Raw genomic sequence first — 20,020 nt, forward strand, 5'->3', positions numbered from 1 at the left:
GGTCGGTGCAGGGCTGGAGGCTGACCTCAGGCTCCCACTCCTCTCTGCCCCCTGCCACGGTGCTGGACAAGGCCAGTGAGGTGCAGAATGTGTGGGCTGGGACGGCCTCTGCCCCACCAGCCGCCACACACAGGCTGGTGCGTGCTCGGGTCTCCCCGCAGGTCTCAGGCCACTCCTCCTCCCCAGTCCTCACCACCAGTCGCCAGGGAGTTCCTCTGGATCCAGGCCTTAGGGGCCTGCTCTCCTCGGGTGACACCACCCCGCCCACCCCCACCCCTGCCCGGGCTTCTGTTACACATCAGACACTGACCCAGGTGGGCTCAAAAGGCCCCCCCAGGTGAGAACAAGCAGAGGCTATTTACTCAGAACTTGCTAGAACAAGGGAGTCGGCCCCCATCACCTGTGCTCGGCAGAGACTCAAAAGCAGGCAGGGGAGTTGGGAGCTCCAGAGTGAAGGGGGAAGGCTCTGGGTGTGTCCCGACTGACGCTGTCGGCCGGGGGGAGCTGGAGGTGGCCGACCAGAAGCAGGTGTCCTGTGGGATTAGGTGGGGGGCACAGTTGTCTTTCTTTGGTTGCTCCTGAGCTGGAAGCAAGGACAAAAATTAGGGACACTATCAGTTACTAATCCAGCTCTGGCTGTTTTGGGGCTGGCTGCAGCAGGTTGTGGGTCAGAACTCTATTTCCCTGTGTGGTCTGGCCATTGGCCATTTGTATACTCAGTCTCATGGCTCACAGATGCAGAGGTCCACCCCACCTGGCCACCCGAGCTTCAGACAGGTCTCTATTGCCTCATGTCAGCTCCAGTGGAATGCCCCCAGGTGCCTTACAGTCAGGAGCTTTTGCCATCTTTCCTGACCTGAATGCCTGTGTCCCCCCAAAATTCATGTGTTAAAATCCTCATCCCCAAGATGGTGGCATTAGGAGGTCTTGGAGAGGTTATTAGGTTATTAGGGTGCAGCCCTTATGAATACAAATAGTCCCCTTTTAAAAGAGTCCTCATGTCTTTTGCCCATTTAAAAAACTGGATTATTTGGATTTTTGCTATTGAGTTGTTTAAGTTCCTTGTGTATTCTGGATGTCAACCAATTATCAGATGCACAATTTGCAAATACTTTTTCATATTTTTCAGGTTTTCTCTTTACTTTATTGGGTTATTAGATTTTTAGTTTGATGCCATCCCATTTGTCTATTTTTGCTTTTGTTGCCTATGCTTTTGAGATCTGATTGAAAAGAATCCCTGCCCATGCCAACACCATGGGGATTTTCCCCAGTGTTTTCTTCTAGTAGTTTCATAGTTTCAGGTCTGACATTTAAGCCTTTAATCTATTTAGTGTTGGGTTTTGTACATGCTGAGAGAGAGAATGGTCTAGAAGGCATGCAGATGGCCAACGGATGCATGAAAAAATTCTCAACATTACTAATCATCAGAGAAATGCAATTCAAAATCCAAACTAGATATTACCTCACCCCAATTAGAATGACTATTATCAAAAAGACAAAAAAAAAAAATCGCAAATGCTGGTGAGGATACTGAGAAGAGGGAACTCTTTTACACTATTGGTGGGAATGTAAATTAGTACAGCCATTATGGAAAACAGGGTGGAGTTTCCTCAAAAGACTTAAACATAGAGCTACTGCATGATCCAGCAATCTCATTATTGGGCATATGTCCAAAGGAACTGGAATTAGTTTGTCAAAGAGAGCACCTATACACACATGTTTATTTAATACATCAGCCTGCACAACAGCCACAATGAGGAATCAGCCTGAGCACCCATCTAATGACAAATGGATAAAGAAAATGTTGTGCATACACACGCCCAATGGAATACCATTCAGCCACACAGCAGAGCGGAATCCTGTCACTGTGGCAACACAGATGAACCGGGGGGACATTATGCCAAGTGAAATAAGCCGGGCACAGAAAGACAAACACCACATGAGCACACGTGGAATCTGAAAAGGTCAATTTTATAGAAGTAAAGACTAAAACAGCCAGGACCAGAGGCTGGGGGTGAGATTTCGGCAGGAGAGGTTGATAACAGGGTGCAAGCAGTTGTAGTGACACAAAAAGAATAATTTTTGGTGTTCTGTTACACCGAAGGGTGACTTCAGCAAACAACCGTGGATTGTATGTTTCAAAATAGTTAGAAGATTTTGAATGTTGTCATCACGAAGGAGTGATACATGCTTAAAGCCATAGATGTGTGATTACCCAAATTTGATCCTTGTACTATGTATTCATGCATGGAAACATCAATCACATTATATCTCACACACACGTAACGTTATATGTCCATTATAAATAAAAAATTAATAAAACAGAAAGAGGCCGAGAGAGTTCCCTGGCCCCTTCCTCCAGGTGAGCACAGTAGGAGGCATCATGTGTGAGCCAGGAAGGGGGCCCTCCCGGGACACTGAGTCTGCTGGTGCCTTGATCTTGCACTTCCAGCCTCCAGAACTGCGAGACACAAATGTCTGCTGTTTATCAGCCACCGGGGCCGTGGCACTGGGTTGTAGCAGTCCCCTTAGGGGACTAAGACACCTCTCCCCTCCAGTGTCCACAGCTCAGAGAAGGCCCCTTCCATCCATTGTGCTGGACCAGATACTCTGCCCTCACCTCTTCCCATTCTCCCCCAGCCATTCAACACAGGCCCTGCTGACCCCTCCCCCAGATATCTCCTGTGTTCCCCCAACCCTTGCCCACTGCCCACACCCACACCCTAACATGACCTCTGCCCTGGCCCGGGTCTCCCCGCCCCGTCTGCAGCCCCAGTCCCGTCTCCCAGCTGTGGGTGGGGTAATACCCAAGCGCAAACCACTGCTGACGTCCTGCCCTCCCTCCAAGCCCTTCAGCCCTGCACTGGGCCCGCTCTCCAGCTCAGGAACTTCACCCAGGAGGACTGGAGAGACGGGGCAGGAGGAGGGGTGCCCTGGGGCGCTGCTCCCCACCTGTTTTGCTGTGGATGACAGGCCGATGTGGACATGGTGAATGGCAATGACTCCTGGCCCTCCTTTAAGTTGCAGCTTGGAAGGTCATCCTGTGGCAGGCCCCTACCCCATCCCTCTGCCCCCAGCCCCCACTCTAACCTGGGAATGCTCAGGAGGCAGCATCGTGACGGCCACCTCATTGGGACACCTGCTTGCTGTGTCACGAGGCAAGCTCCCAGTGCTGGGGCCTCGGCAAGTCCTGTTCACCACTGAAGCCCCAGCCCCTGGCACGGGTCTGCACGTGCAGCAGTGGAGGAGCTTGGTAGTTACCTGCTGAACAGGTGGAGACTGTTTCCCCCTCTGCACACGGAGCCTGACGCCTCCCACCCGCCAGGGTCACGGTCAGTATTGGGCGGAGGGCATTTAGAGCATCTCGCACATCCTGACCCACCGGCGAGTGTCGTGACCACGACTCCCCACGTCATGAGCAGCCTGCACCTGGCATGGCCAGGTGCCCAAGTCTCTGCAGGACCACAGCTGCCGCCCCTGGTGCACGGATGGGGAACGTGCCCCGGAGCAGAGCCAGGGGCAGCTGCCTGGATGAGGGACTGGCACCAAATTGGGAGCCTGGGGATCAGCTCCAGCCCGGCTGTGCCGTCGTGACCATGAGGAGAGGGATCAGCTCCTGGCAGAGGGTGGCGTCTGCCCTGCAGGGGGGCAGGCAGGGCCAGACAAGCGCAGTACACAAAAATTGTGCTGAGCGCAGCGTCAGGTGACATTATTCCCCTGCGGGATGCTATTATTATTGTGTTTCAGATTTTTGCCACCAGGTAAAATTCACATAACAAAATCTAACCATTTTTGAGTGTGCAGTTGGTGCCATTTGGTACATTCACAGTGCTGTGCAGCCGTCACTGCTATCTGGTTCCAGACATGTTCACCACCCTGCGCCGTTAGCGGCCACTCCCCATTCCCCCTCCCCCCCATCTCTGGCAGCCGCTCAGCCAGCACCTGTCTCTAGGCGTGTCCCTGTTCTGGGCGTCTCATGCAAACAGAATCATGTGACACGTGGCCGTCTGTGTCTGGGTTCTTTCACTCAGCACAATGTTTTCAAGGTTCATGAGTGGTAGCATGAGCCAGAACGTCGTTCCTCCCACGCCCTAGTGACCGTCCGTGGTACGATGGGTGGCAACCTGCTGTCTGTTCAGCCGCCAGCGGCCGTAGACTTCTGGGCTGCTCCACCCCGGCCTGTGCGCAGTGTCACAGGCGCTACTTTTACAGAATGATGAAGACTACATACGATGAAGGTGCAGCAAGTTCCCTCGGAGGCCCTACAGCCTCTGGGTGCTCAGGGCAGGAAGCAGGATGTCCGGGGGCCCTGTCCCCCTTTGCTGTGGCCAGGGCATCTTTCTGTATCAGATGATATTTAAATACAGGGTCACCCTGCCTCACAAGGGTGCTCGAGACCCCTGACTTCTCCCCAGATCTCTTCTCTTAGCCAAGGAAGCTGACGCCTTGGCTCAGCAGCTTTCCCAGAGCCACCCACTGCCTCAGTGGCCAGGCCGGACGCACTCGGCGCCGGCTGATCTCTAACTCCATGCCGGACACTGCGCTGGGCGTGTCCACACGTGGTCCATGGAACCTGCTCTCAGGGCTCGCGCAGTTCCCGCTCTGCAACGGAGCTACTCGGCAGTCGTCCCCAGCCCACGGCGAGTGGAGCGAGCGTGGTTTATTACCAGCGTCTCTTTCCTGGGCTAGTCCAGAAATTATTATTAATAACACGAGTTTTCTGGGGATGCAGAAAAGAAATCGAATCCCTGCAATCACTACGAGTATCGGTCCATCACCCACCATGCTTTCGTTGGTGATCGTAATCTTCTATTGGCAAGTCCCAGATTTGAGAATGCAGGGTTCTAGTGGGCCCCACCCTCAGTGTGCGTGGTTTGCCTTAGGGGTCACTATGGTTTGGGCCGTGGCAGGAGGTGGTGAGGGTCCCACTCACTGAGGTGTGCAAGCAGAGGTGGGAGGGCCACCTGCCAGGTGTGCCGCACTGAAGGAAGGTCACGAGCTTTGACTGCATGCCTCTGGGGAAAGCACTCTTAGAATCCACATTTAGCAAATGGGGAAACTGAGGAACAAAGGCCAAGTAACTTGCCCAAGTCCTACATCCGGCACACGGCTGAAGAGGGACTGGAATCTGTTTTCAGAGCCCGTGTTCCTCACTGGTAGCTGTCTCCCTGCTGCAGACTGAGGTTAGGATTTCACACACTGTTTTCAGATCTGCCTTTTCATTTACCAAATAGATCATGAATAATTTTCCATATATTTGGATGTTCTTCGACAACATAATTTTTTAAAAGCCCTATAGTATTTCATCATATGGGCGTAGTATAATTTATTTTACCAGGCTTCTACTCCTCAACATTTAGGTTGTTTCCAATTTTTCAATGGCTATAAATATCGCTGCGTGAAGCATCCCAGCAGATAAATCTCTTTGCTTTTCTGCGCGTACTTCCTGCGTGTAATAGCTCAACAGTGAAGTTGCTGGGTCAAGGAACATGCTGCACCATTTTAAAATGATACACATGTTTATTTCCAAGGCGCACCGTGAATTTCTTATGATCAAAACTGTTTTGAAAACCTGCAAGAATTATTATCTCCAGACAGCGGTTACCGAGCCGGGTGTAACGACACGTTAGGCCCCTGCTTGCACTTGAATTCAGAAAACCAGCGGAGGCCGCGGCGATTAGCGAACGCCGCCCATCTCCGGGGACTGTCAGGTTTTACCAGGGAGCAGGAATGTCAGGATAAAAACCCACTTGCTGCCACCCATGTGGCTGACCTGGCTTTACCTGAGAAGCAGGTGATCGCGGCGATGACGGGAACAAACGCATATCCGTGTGGTTTTAGCCAACGCCGGCCGCGTGCGCCCGCAACTTCATACGCGCCCCTCCCTGGGGCCTGCGGAAAGCCCGGGCGTCCAGGATCAGTCAGGGCTCCCGGCAGAGGCTGTTCATTGCCCCTGCAGCATTTCCTTCCAGCAACAGAATCCCCTCCCCGGAGTTTTAACGGGACACTGGCTGCCCGGTTAGAGATTCTACTCCCTGTCTCTCTCGCAGCCAGACCTGGCCGCTGGACCAAGTCGTCACCATCAGAAAGTGACCTGAAAGTGGCAAATGGTCATTAATTGCCTGTCGTTTCCTCCAAAGAAAGTCTCTTCCTTGTGCATGGTTCCTTGTCTGCTGGTGTCTGGGCCGGGGTTTGCCGGGCCGGCTTCGCCCTGGCGGAGGGGGAGACGCCGAGGGTGTCGCCGGGGCTGGGACAGAAGAAGCTGCCCTGGCTGAGCTCACGGGACGAGGCCGCCTACACGTGGCTGCCACATGAGAAAGCAGCCAGGGTCTATCTCGGGGACCCTTTACGGCTCTGGGTCTTCTTGTCGGAGCAGATGAGCCCATTTCACAGATGAAGTAACCGAGGCTTGGCGAAGGCCCCGTGAGTGGGACAGGAGCAGACTCGAAAGGGCCTGACTCCAAACTCCAAACCCAAACCCTTCCCTAATAATGTCATCGAGTCACAGCTCAGAGAGAAATCCGTGCCTAGCCTGGCCAAGCTCTAACTGCTTTAGGAGTTATTCCAGAAAGATCAGTGAGACTTCCTTGGGGAGCGAACCAGGGACAGATGGCGTGACAGGAAGGAAGGGGCACAGACTTGGAGGCTGTGCTTGACTTCTGCTGCCACCACCCACGCGGGGAAACTGTCGGGCTCCTCTGAGCGTGGCTGGTTTCTCTGCTCGGAAGAGATGACCACGACACCCACGTTTCAGAACTCGGTGAGGATGAAAGGAAATACCCTGGCTTCAGGGTTTGGAGCAAAAGCTGACCCAGGGAAATGGTTCAACAAACCACCCAGCCAGAAGCTCACCGGGGTGTCCCTACGGGCAAGCCCCACCCTCAGCACCTTCCGAGGGGGTCTTGGGGCTGGCTGGTGTGAGCAGGGACCTGGGATGCTGCTGCTCTGCCCTCAGGGATTGCCAGGGGCCGAGCTGGCCCGAGAAGTGGCCGGAGTCGGGGGAGCTGCTGGGCAGTGGCTGGCCTCTCTGTCCTCCAGCCATGGGTGGCTGGGGATGGCAGAGCTCAGGCGCCAGGGATCCCCTGGGGCGCCGAGCGAGATTCAGCTGCCCTTGAGTCCCCAGCCCCGCCGCCGGCCCAGGAGCAAGGCAGGTGCGCCAGCCCCGCCTCACCCTTGAGGTCCGAGGCCGTCGTGACTCTCAGGGAAGAGGACGCAGCAACACGGGGGTGACAAGGGAAGAGACGGCTGAAGGAAGAAGCCATCCTATTACCATGCCACTATGTATCGTCAGGTGCAAAACAGGAAAATTAAAACAGGCGTGCTGCTGGCTGCTTAATGCAATCGAATGCTTAAGAAAAATGAGACCAGGGACAGTGACAGTCAGGGGCCGATTCTGGAGATGACTGAGTGGTGGCAGGACTTGTCTTCCGCTCCCAGGGAAAGGAGCTGCTCCCCTGCATGAGGTCCCTGCTCCCTGGCACGCAGGTGCAGGGGGAGGCACCGTGGACCCCTGGAGCCGGGAGCCGGGGAGGGGGCAGGGGACCCTCTCAGGGTGTGTAGGAGGCGAAGCAGACTGTGGCAAGTGCAAAGGCGTGTTCCCAGGAAGGGCAGAATGTTCCGGAGGGCAGGGACCAGATGCCAGGAAGTTCTGTCTCTGAGAGCCGCCCCCCCCCCAGAGTCAGCTGCCTGCAGGCGGGAGGGGGCCGGGCGCAGGCTTGGGTGCATCCAGGCCACCGAGCCACCCAGCACGCAGGCCCAGGGCCAACGGCCTCGCCGAGGCTTTGCAAAGTGGCTTGAGACCCGGAAAAGAACCTGCATGGCTCCGAAATGTATGAGAAAACTGTAAAATTGGTATTAACAATAGTTTCAAAACAAAAAAATAAGAATTGCTCGTTCCCCGAGAAATGTGCGGAGCCACAGGCAGCCCTGAGGAATGGATTCGTCACCCGCTGGGCCGTGGGGACGGGAGCCCGGCGCAGGGACTGTCGGCTCCAGGGAGAGACTTGGCTTTTAGACTCGACCTTGCACACTTGAGCGAGGCTCAAGTTCTGTGAGAGTCGACGATTTTATTATCAAAACATGAGCTCTGCGTCCGGCCTGGGACTGCAGGGCTCGTGAGCTCTGCCTCCCTACGCATCCCTGTTGCGGGGACTATTACGGCTCACATCCCTTCTGGTTCTAGAACCTTCCAGAAAGGACATCTTTTGATGGTTGTGGCACTTCTTCCCCTAAACCTAAATGCAAAAGACAGAAGACTGGCCAGCACGTGGGCTTCGGTGAGCAGGTTCTGGGGGCCACGATGGGCACAGAGCCGGGGGGGAGGGGAGGGTACGTCGGTTACCCCAAGTGTCACCCTCGAGACGCTGGGGGGCGTGGAGCAGCCTGGGAGAGGAGCTCCTTGGAAACACGCCGTCAGCCTCCAGCCCAGCGCAACGGCCACCCCCACGTGAGCAGGTTTGGCGGGAGGGACCCTGGTGTCCTCCTTCCCCGGTCCTTCTTGTCACAGCTGGAGGTCACAGAGCAGGATGACGCAGATGGTGCAGGGCTCCGTGGCCACACCAGGCAGCAGACAGACTCAGACAGGCTGTGGGGTGCAGGGCCCCCTGGCCGGGGGGTGAGTGGAAGAGTCCGCCTTCCTGCAGCCCATGCACCGCCCCCCCCAGCAGGTTCCTGCAGTGCCTCACCTAGGCACCTGCCCGAGTGCTGACGACCTGACCTGACATGCCCAGGCGGGGAGGGGTGGGGCAGGAAAGGGCAGGGTTAGTCCTGGGGGCAGGTGGCGGCCCAAGGTGGGACTCGGGGCACAGGTCCGACATGGGCGGGCACAAGGCCAGGTGGGAGGCGCATGAACTCTGGAGAGATGCACAGGCCACCGAGGCACCTTCCAAGGCCAAGGTCTGTGAGTCAAAAATAGGCCAGGGCTGGAGGGCCACATGCCCAAGCGGAGGAGGATTCCAAAGCCGGTTAGAGCAGCAGAGTGGCTGGTGCTGGGAGTCCCAGGAGGGACTCGGGGGTACCTGTGGGCGGGAACAAGTTTTTCCCTGGCTTTGGCCCATTCCCGGCGCTCCCGTGCCCACTATCCTCACAGTCACCATCCATTAACCCCTTCCCGACTGGGCTGGGGTGAGGAGGTCCAATGTCCCCAGTACAGCCACACTCCTGCGGTGGGCGCCCACTGTGACCCAGAGCTAGTGGCTGTCTCGTGAGGCCCCAAGTTCATTAGCTGTCCTGACTCTTAGAGCCCCACAGGGCCCCGGAGGCCTGGCCGTGAGCTCCCTGCTCTCTCCAGGTGGGCGCCCCCCACGAGGCAGGAAAGGCCCCCACCCGGCTGGCTCCCCATCAGCCCTCAACCTAGCTGGGCTCCCAGCTCTGCCAGCCGTGACTGATACAACCCAGCCAGTCCCACCTCCCCCAGGGGCCAGGGCCCACCCCACCCTCTTGTCACCACAAAGCTGCTTCCCGCAGCCCCTGCCGGTTCTCTCTGCTCCCCTGTGTGACCTGTGGCCTCCTCCCCCCGGGCTGTGAGCGTATGTGACTCAGGAACTGCTGCCCATGTCCTGCGCCCAGTGTCGGGCCATCCTGTCACCCTGGGGTGGAAGTCCCTCCCTCCCCGACGGGGGGACAGGTGCTCAGAGCCCTTGCTCAGGCCGGATGTCTGCAGAGGCGTCACGGTCCACCAACGCCGAGACGGCTCCCCGACCTGCCCTCTCCACGTGTGCGTCCTGGTCACCCCGCTCTCGCCCCCGGGACGAGGAAGCTTTGAGGACAGGGTGCTTGACCTGTGCCCTTAATCCTCGCGTGGAGCCTGGCGCGGGGCTGCCTGTTGGATGAATTAGCAAGAGTGGCGAATGGGGAAGGAGCCTTCGGACACCCGTCCCAGTGCCCAGCCAATGGCACCCGCCGCTCTGGTCTGGGGCAGGTTGGCGTCGCTGGAAATAAAATCATCGACAGCGGAAGGGCCAGGAGGGGTTTGCACAGCTTTTCTTTCAACTCACAGCTACGTTTTACAAACGCACACACGCCAATAAGAATAATTGAGTAGAGTGTCCGCAGCCCGGGCAGGGCAGGGGACACTGCCCCTGGGTGTCTGGGTTGTCACGGAGGCCTGGGTGGCTCCCAGGCACCGTCAGTGGCTGCGGGAGTAGAGGAGCGGGAAGGGGGGCTCTGGGCGCACCCCCAACGCAGGCCGGCGCAGCCACAGCTGAGGCTGGCGAGAGCAGCACATTCAGGGGGGCCGGGCACGGGCTTCCTGCTAATCCGGCTGTTTCCATTTCCTCGGTAAGAACAGACGGCGTACGGGAGAGGAGCGCAGGAGAAATGCCTGAGCTCTCGCTGTCCCCTGCAGGCAGGGAAGCGGGCAGTTCACCGCAGAAACGGCCCGGGAGGCGCAGGGCGTCTCGGGCTTAGGCGCGGACGGCGCCATTGGCAGCGTCAGCCGCTCCGGCTTGCAGGACCTAAACCGCGCCTACTCTTGGGTGCGTTGAAAAGAAAACCAACCGGGAGAGCCACGCCCATGTACGCACCCAGGGGAAACGGAGACACGTGTCCACATGTAAACTTGCACACGGATGTGCGTGGCAGCACTTCTCACGGCCCCGAGGAGCTGCAAACAACCCAGGCGCCCACGAGGGAGCGAGCGAAGGAGCAGGCGTGATGGACTGTCAGCTGGTAATCGCGAGGAAGGAAGGAAGGACGGAGGCGACCACCGGGGTGGAGCCTCGAGGGGACGCGCTGGGCAGCAGAGAAGCCGTCACGGAAGGTCACACGCTGTGTGACGACCTGCAGACGCTCCACGGCTGTAAAGCGAGCTGAACGGGCAGCGCCACGCAGACGGACGTACACTGTGGCTGCCCAGGGCTGGGGACGGGGTGGGGGGCAGATGGAGAGGTGACAGCCAAGGGGTGCGGGGCTTCTTTCTGGGGTGACGGACATGCGTGACGCTGACTGTGCCGACGGCTGCACAACTCTGCGAACTCACTGAAAGCGTGACCTGTAGACTTTAAGTGGGTGGATCGGATGCTGTGGGAATTATATTGCAATAAAGATGTTTATAATCAAAAGAAAGAAAGAAACTCAAGGTGTCCTAAGGTCCCTCATCCTCAATTCACAGCCAAGTGCTGGGGAGCAGGGTCCTGCCTGTGTCCAGCACATGGTCCTGGGCGGCGGCAGGTCCAGGTCCAGACACGCCTTTGCCCCGGATTCCCCGACGCCGCAGTGGCAGGTGGCACGTCTGCTGTGGGCTGCGGGGACAGTGGGTGGTGCTCGGGTGGGCCCCTCTCCCAGGATAAAGGAGCCTGTTGTGGACAAGGCTTTGGCTCTTCTGCTTTCTCTCTGCACAAAGCGTGGACACAGGCCAACCTCGCCCATCACCTGTGGACACAGCCCCAGCTCCCCACCGCCACTGCCTGTGACAGAAACACTCCACGGGTGACCAGTCCCGTCCTTGCTCTTGGGGGTGGTAGGCTACCGAGATGAGAATTCGTGGCTGCTGGAGACCAGGAGCCCCCACACCCTGCCGCAGCGCCCGGCGCCCCTCCCCAAAGAGTTGCAGAGGGAGAAATGAGTTCCCCAGCAAGGAGAGCACAGGGACCCGGTATCAGGTCCCGTTCCCCACATTGCGAAGCTCTTCCTGTCCTTACAGAGCCCCCTGTCCCCACGCGCCCTGGGACCTGCTCCATTTGTGGTTGTCAAATAGAAGCGCACAGCAGGAGGGCCCAGGATCCCTGCCTGGGGGCCCGGGGGCAGAGGCTGCCCACGCACAGGTGTCCCCCCAGCACCTGTCTCTTCCCCAGCAAAAGGCGAGGGGGCCACGGGCACGGCCATAGCTCACAGCCCTGCCAGGCTGGGCCCCTCCCTGGGGGAGGGTTTGGCAGCTTCAAGGCAGTTTGTGTGAATGACGCAGACCACGGTGACAAGTGCTCACTGTGGCCGAGAGCTAGCTGTGTGCCCACAGCCTGTGCTATATTTCAACGTCTGCAGCTCTTCTGGCCTTCGTGGTCCTGGGTGATGCCCGGGATACAGGCAAGAGGAGAGACTCCCGTGTCTGGGAGTCTGCGCTTTGCTTGGAATCGCAATGGCGTCTCCGCCAGCAGGAAGAGCCCCGCCCTGCGCGGGGACCCTGGAGGGTGACTGCATCTGGAGATGGGGCCGTTAAAGAGGTGCTGCAGTTAAAGATGAGGTCCTTAGGGCGGGCCATTTAACCGGTGTCCTTACGATACAGCCCGCTCCTGCACTGTCCTCCTCCACTGCACAACGTGTCCCAGACCCGACTGCAGGTCACGTATACCTGCCTCGAGTGTGGCACCAGCCCCAGTTGGCGGCTGGCCTGCTGTTGACCGCGCGTGACTTGGTCACCTGAGAAGGAAACAGGGTCCGTGACTCCTGGTAAACGGTGGTGCATAGTTCCGGTGGCTGTGGTCTGAAATCCAGGCGTCCACAGGGCCGAGCTCCCTCTGAGGGTTCTAGGGGAGGGTCTTCCTTGCCGGTTGCTAGCTTGGGGCTCTGGCAACCCTTGGCGTTCCTTGGCTTGTGGTCTCGTCGTCACTCCAGTCTCTGTCTCCGTCTTCCCACGGCCGTCTCCCCTCTCGCTGTGTCTCTTCTGTTCTTGTGAGGACACCGGTCACATTGGACTAGGGCCACCCTAATGCAGTATGACCTCATCTTCACTTGATCCCATTTCTAAATAAAGTCACATTCACAGGTACTGGGAGTTAGGACTTGAAGGTGTCTTTCGGAGAACACAGTCCAGCCCCTCACAGCTGCCAGGCATCCTCAGCATCACCCGGGAGCAAGATGCCACCTTGCCCGCCGGCAAGCAGTGCAGGGCGGAGTCAGACCACACCATCGCTGTCTGTGACGCCGGAGGGCTCGGGGCCGGGGGGGGGGGGGGGGGGGGGGAAGTGTCCATGACCTCACCCTTGAGGCCCGGGGCTCTTCCTATATTCACATACCCTTCCTTGGGGCTGGGCCAACAAGAGCAGCACAATGTCCTCGGGGAGGGTCTGCTCTAATAAGTAGGTAAGCATGATGCATAATAAATGCACGAATTGTGAGTGTGCAAACTATGCTCCTGTAGTTTTAGGAAAGAGATTGCTTCCCCTTACAAGTACAGCTGCACAAATCTTGTTCCCTGCTCTCGTGGGTCTGGGAGGGCTCTAGTAGACTCTGGGCAGGAGGTCTCCGTCTGGTCCCTATGCAAATGAGCAGACATTCCCCATCAGGGAGGTGCACATGTGCACATTTCGGCAACGCAGGGCTACAGGCTCCGCTCCATGCCGGCCCCAGAATCTTGTCTCCCCACCAAGACCAGCTGCAGAGTTGACAAGGGGACAACGTTCCCACGGGGGACAGGGGGTGGGGGCCCTTGGTCACTGGCCTTGGTGCAAAGAGACAGAAGCCCTCAAGCCCGTCCCCCACAGCCCCCCAAATACAAGCAAACCCCACAAAGGATCCCATTTTGCTTGGACTTAACCCGTGTGCTGTTTTCACCTAGAGCATCACAAACTACACCACAAACCACAGGCAAGCACAGCAGTCGGGCTGGGACTGGGACGGTGGCTGTCTGGGCTCCCTACACCCTGGAGATGCCTCGATCCCAGGCTGGGTGCAGGCTCCTCCGTCCCAGCAGCCGGTGGACACTGGGAATGGGAGTCATCTGCCGCGTGTTTAGTGAACCGCCCCGGCAGCCGATCCACAGTTCAGGAGCTGCCGGCCCAAATCACACGCACGTTTTGAGCTGAGTGAAGATGGGAGATTTGGGTCCTTTAAAGAAAGCCTATAAAGCCTCCGTTTCTCTCCCATCCTATTGAGTTCCGCTCTCTCGAGCAACTTTTCAGCTCCCCGAGAATAGCATGTTTTGAGCAAAAAGGGACGGTAAAAATGAAAGAAGAAAATTAAATATGAAAATTTAATTAAATCCCTCTTTGATCATTCTCCCCAGAACCGACCGCGGGGGCCGCAGCCATTCAGCCACAAATAAGATAATCTCGCCGGCTAATTAGGATAAGGAATCAGCCTGCAAGGTGGACGGGAATGTGAGTCTCCCAGCCCCATACATGTTCAAATGAGCCATTCTGGTGGGAACAATACTCCGGGCTTCAATTATTTGCCATTTCCCTTTTGTCAAGTCTCATAGACATATAAAGTGTTCTTTGTGCTTCCTTTGAGATCCCTCGGCTTTGTGCGACTCCTAAAAGGGGGTGTGGGCCATCTGTGGGGTGAACCGCTCTGACAGCTACGTTGAAACTCCGTCCTCACCTTTTGGGGGTGGGGGGGGGACTCTCATTTTTAAATGAGTCCCGTCCATCCCACTCTGGGGGCTGCATTCCTGAAATCGGATGATACAAAAAACCAGTAGGTCACAAAGTGGAAGTCACATCATCCGGGAAGGGACGTTAACACAGCCCATGTGCTATGTCACCTCATGCAGGAGTGAGTCACTTTCCCAGTAGACAGAGCTCAGACCAGTTTAAAGAGTGAGCACACGCACACAAGCACACATGCAATTTACAGAGACACACACAGATGCACACACACGCACACATATGTATACACACAGACATGCATATACTCATATAAACACACACGTGTATACACATATATGTGAGCGCATACACATACATATAGATGGACACATGCATTCACCTACACACAGACCATACACATGTGCACACATATATGCACACATGTGCACACAGAAAGGGATGCACACACATATGTGCAAACATGGTGGGATTTGGTTCCCAGGGAGCATCTTCAGGAAAGTGCTATAATCCTTCTGCTGTGTGTGTGCTATGACAAATCTAGAATTCCGATGTGCGCCCTGCATTTTGGTAAACATGCTAACGTAACCAACTTTGCTTAGGAGCAAAAAGGCCCCAAAGGTGTGATACAGCAGAGTGATGAACCTCAGTCTCGTTCAACACCAGAAAACAGCCCTGACTCAGACCACGGCAGTGTGGGATTCATGATGGTATAATTTATGGGGTGATCTAAGTCTTCCCTTAAACAATTTAGGAGGAAGCATTTTGCTAAGCAAGTCATATTGCAAAAGATTTCAGGGGCGTTGTTTAAATTATTAAAAGAATCAATTGTTTCCCAGCATTTTGGAAGCATTGTTTGCATATGATTAATACAATATTATAAATTATTTTCAACTATGGCTTCAGGGCCCTGTGCCTCCTGAACAATTTTATTGGACAACATCTTTATTTCATTAGTTTGAAAAAAATTATACAACTAGATATTTTTTAATTCCTGAAAGTCCATCTTTCATCAAATTCAGATTGGTCCTCTTTCTTCCTGGACTAAATGGAAGATAAATGTTTTTGTTATCTCTGTGCGCCAAACCAACTCACAAATTGGTGACTTAAACCAACGGTAATTTAATATTCCTCCAGATTCTCTGGGTTGGCTGGGCAGTTTGGTGGCTGGGCTCGCCTGGGCCCACCCATGAGGGTGGGCTCGGTGGGGGGCTGGCTCAGCTGGGACAATGCCCATTGACCTTTCACCCCAGGCTTCTTCCTGGCAGGGTGGTCTCGGGGAGCAGCTCAAGAGGGTGAGGGTGGGAGTTGCAAAGAATCTTAAGGCCAAACCTCCTGTGATGGTTAATCAATCCTGTGTGTCAACTTGACTGGGTCACGGGGTGCCCAGATATTTGGCTAGTCATTTTTTTCTGGGTGTTACTGGGTGAGGTAAGCTTTTGAACTGGTGGACCGATGGCCTTCTCCAATGTGCGTGGGCACCTTCCACTCGGTGGAGGGCCCAATAAACCAAAAGGCAGAGGGCGGGGGAATTTGCTTTCTACACCCTGACTGCTTGAGTTGGGCGTTAGTCTTCTTCCACCCTTGAATTGGGACGTAAACTTTCAGCTGCTGCCTTGGTTTCCAGGCCTTTGGACTCAGACTGGAGCTGCACCAGCAGCTTTCCTGAGCTGCTTACTGCCTTCAGACAGCAGATTGTGGGACTGGTCAGTGTCCCTAATGGCAGGGGCCAATTTCTCATAGTCTCTCTGTATATCTATCTATCTATCTATCTATCTATCTATCTATCTATCTATCTATCTATCTATCTATCATCTTTCTATCTATCATCTATCTATCTATCTATCTATCTATCTATCTATCTATCTATCTATCTATCATCTATCTATCTATCTATCATCTATCTATCTATCTATCTATCTATCTATCATCTATCTATCTATCTATCTATCATCTATCTATCTATCTATCATCTATCTATCTATGTATCTATCTATCTATCTATCTATCTATCTATCTATCTATCTTTATATAGATAGATACACACACTCACACACACACATTAGACTCCAGCTCCTAATTGGAAGAGCTGAAAAGAGTTTCTGGTTGCATTTAATTTACAACAAAACATTATCAAGGATCACCGGTTTCACTGGTACAAGAACTCTGTGGCCATTTCCTTTCCCTAGGAGACAGAAAAGATATCTTAAGATCTTTCCTGGCACCCCTGTAAGCAGCACAGAAAAGACAAGTTTGGATAGGTTTCCTGAATAAGCCAGAACACGGGAGCTTAAAACAAAACCTCAGACGAAATAGCCTTAACAAGATTAGTCCTTTCTGGATGAAATGAGCCTCCCTGCCAGATCCTGCCCGAATTCCCTCCTGCAAGTACCGTCAGGTGACTCCGAGTACAGACGAGCCGAGCACCTGCGACGTCATATCTCCTGGATTTCCCTCCTGGATTCACGGTCACGGAGAAACCTGGCTGAGACCATGGTGGGGCTGGGACGGCGCACTCATTTGCTCGGGTGGCCAGAACAAAGGAGCGCAGACTGTGTAGTTTAAGTACAGAAATTTATGTTTAAATCTGTTCTAGTTTAAAAACGGAAATTTATGTCCTCACACTCCTGGAGGCTGGGAGTCCGAGGTCAAGGTGTCAGCAGGGCCGGTGTCTTCCTTGGCCTTTCTCCTTGGCGTGTAGACGCCGTGTCCTCCCTGTGTGTTCACGTGGTCGTCCCTCTGTGCGTGTCTGTGTTCTAACCTCCTCTTCCTGTAAGAACGCCAGTCCTACTGGCGTGGGGCCCGTGCCAACCATCTCGTTTTAACGCGATCAGCCCCACCAAGACCTTACCTGCAGGTGCAGCCACATTCTGAGAGGCCGAGGTCAGGACTTCGCAGGTTGCGTTGGAGGTGGGACACAAGTCCCCCCGTATAGACACAGTCTGCTCTGCCGGACAGGCCGGTCGGCAAATGCTGGGTCGGCAAATGCTGCAGCCCTCCATGCTGGGGACAGGGAGGTTCTCCCGGGTGGGGCTGGGCCTGGGGGTGGGGAGGATGCCATCTCGGGGAGGCAGGAACAGGTGGGTTCACACTCTTCCCCGTGACGACAACAAAGCAGAGTCTGCAAGAGTTAGGTTTCTGGCTGATGAGAAACAGACTCCTACCTCCGATCTTCGGTTTGTACACGATTTTTTTTTTTAGACTTTATTTTAAATGGCCTCATCAAAGGGATGACATTGACATGAATGTATCCAACTTGGAAAAAACAAAACAAAACAAAACTTAAAAGAACTTTGCAAAATGTCAAAACGAAATGCGGGAGGACCAAGCCAGCAAACAGAGCATTGTCTTCTCTGCTCCCGCCCGGACCCGCTGCGTGCCGTCAGCGCTCCAGACTTTCATCCTGCGATTTCAAAGGCGCCACGGGGCGGCCAAACCCGTTATGAACGTTAATTAATTCTCACAGCCCTCCTGTGAAGTGTGGGGGGCAGGGTCCGTTTTCCTCTTTTAAAGAGAAGTCCTGAAGCCAGGAGGCTAAATGACTGACCCAGACGGAGTCACCCGAGAGCGTCAGGAAATTGAGTTTGAAGTTAGGTATGGAGCAGTCCTTCGCCTGTTCCAAGAAGAGAGGGAAGAAGCCCACGTCGTAGCCAAAGTGAGCTGTTCGTGGAAGCCATCGGGTGGGACAAGCAGCGCACACGGGCTGTGGGAATAAAGCAGATCTGGGGCCTGAATCAGCGCAGGAACCTGAACCACAGTCTGGCTGACACCAGGGCCTCCCTCCTGGTGTCATCTGGCCGGAAAGACACAACCTAATTCTACTCCTAGTGTAGAAACTCAGCTCAAGGTGACGGCACTGCCAGTGACGTTACAAGCCACAGCGATAGCAGCAGCAGCTTTTCTGAGGGCTCGTTTTAGGGTTAGTTCAGACCCGGGTGCCCCCAGGGGTGATGGTTGATCACACAGAAGCTCGGTGCCTGTGCCAACAAGCGTCACGTGGCAGCCGTGGCCTATCTGCTCTCTGTCCCGTGGCCTCCGTCTCCACCCGAGGTCCAGGGCTGCCTCCAGACCAGAGCTCTCCCGAGAGCGACCTGCACTCTCAGTCAGGAGACAGGCCGGGAAGCAAAGGCCTGACTCGGCGTGGCTTAAGCCACAAGGTCACGTGTTGGCTGGTGCATCTTACAAGTTCAAGTGGTGCTGGCTTTAAGGCTCAGCGATGTCACCGGAACCGTGGCCCCGCTCAGCGCTGCTTCTCTCTGCACCGACTCTGTTCTCAGACAGCTTTCCCTGTGCAGACACAGGGTCCGCCGGTGCTCTGGAACTTTCTTGTCTTCTGCAGAGGCATTTCAGTACAAGAGTGAACAGCAGGGACATTGGTTCCTAAACCACTACTTAAAAGCTGTGTGGCCATGGACAAGTGATTCAACCTCTCTGTGCCTCAGTTTCCTCATCGGCACACAGGGCGGGGATGAGAGAATCTTCCTGTAAGGCGCTGTTGAGAGAACTAAATGAGCTCACTTGTGGGACGGCGGCATCTGCTCTAGAAAGCACACCGCGGTGGTCAGCTGCTGTCACGGCTGCTGACGCCGTCGGCTGATTCCCCTGAGCTGGGCATCCACTGGGCCCTAACAGGAGACGACAGGGATCACCTGTGAAGCTCAGACATTGTCCTGGCGTGGAATTGGCAGCTGAGGGGCTCAGAACGTGGGTGCCAGGGTGGGCTGCCTGCCATCAAAGTGGCCCAAGTCACCATCTCCTATTCTGTGGCCTCAATTCTCCATCTGCTAAGTGCAGGCGATGGTACCTGCCTCACAGGGAGGCTGAGAAGGTTTAGTGACTTTCTGCATGTGAGAAGTTCAGACCTGCACCTCATCTACGGGAAATGCCCAACGGCATTGTTAATGACGATTTGTGGGGTTTCCTATACACGCAGATTTGTGTGCAACTAGGAGAAATGAGCCACACTGCTCTCCTTCAAGCCAGTTACTGTTCCTTTGTATATTTTTGGCTTTGGGCTTACAGCACGTTCAGTGCTGAACGCTGAGCCCAGGAGGGAGGGGGTAAAAGACACTCTTCCTGTCCTCCAAACTCGTAGCAGCAGACAGAGACTGAGCACTCACTGCGTGCCAGGCCCCACTCTGAGTTCTTTGTGTCCGTGACTCTTCATGTCTCCTATCTCGATTTTTATCTCCAGCATTTCCATCTGACTCTTCGTCACAGTTTCCACCTCTCTGCTGAGAGTCCCCAGCCGATCTGGGTTGCTGTCTGCCTTTCCATGAGACTGTTAACCGTATTAACTCTAGTTATCGTCAAGGCCCTGACAGTCCCAAAACACGTGTCATCTTCGGGTCTGGTCCTGTTGACTCCTTTATCTCTTGACAGTGGGTTGCTTTAGTCTTCCTTTTGCGTGGATCTCATAATTTTTTTAATTAATTGCCAGACACTTTGTGTAGAACAGCAGAGACTGAGGTAAACAGCATTTACACATGAAATGGGATTATCTTTTTTTTTTCCTAGGGGGCCATCAGTGTCAGGGGTTGAGGGAAGCTAGTCAGGAGCTGAGCCGGCTTTGGGTTCTATTGTCGCACCTTCAGGGTACCAGAGACCTCAAACTTTCCATCCATGGACTCCATCCTCCTCTTCTGCCCACCTGCGTTCTGGACGGGCCACCCTTTTCCCCAAGTGGGAAATCGCCCTTGCATGTTATCAGCGTAAGATGGGGACGTGGGTGCGAGGTGTTCTTTCTCCTCCTGCTCCAG

This window comes from Microcebus murinus, chromosome 2 (genome assembly GCF_040939455.1).
Source record: "Microcebus murinus isolate Inina chromosome 2, M.murinus_Inina_mat1.0, whole genome shotgun sequence".
Classification (NCBI taxonomy): domain Eukaryota; kingdom Metazoa; phylum Chordata; class Mammalia; order Primates; family Cheirogaleidae; genus Microcebus; species Microcebus murinus.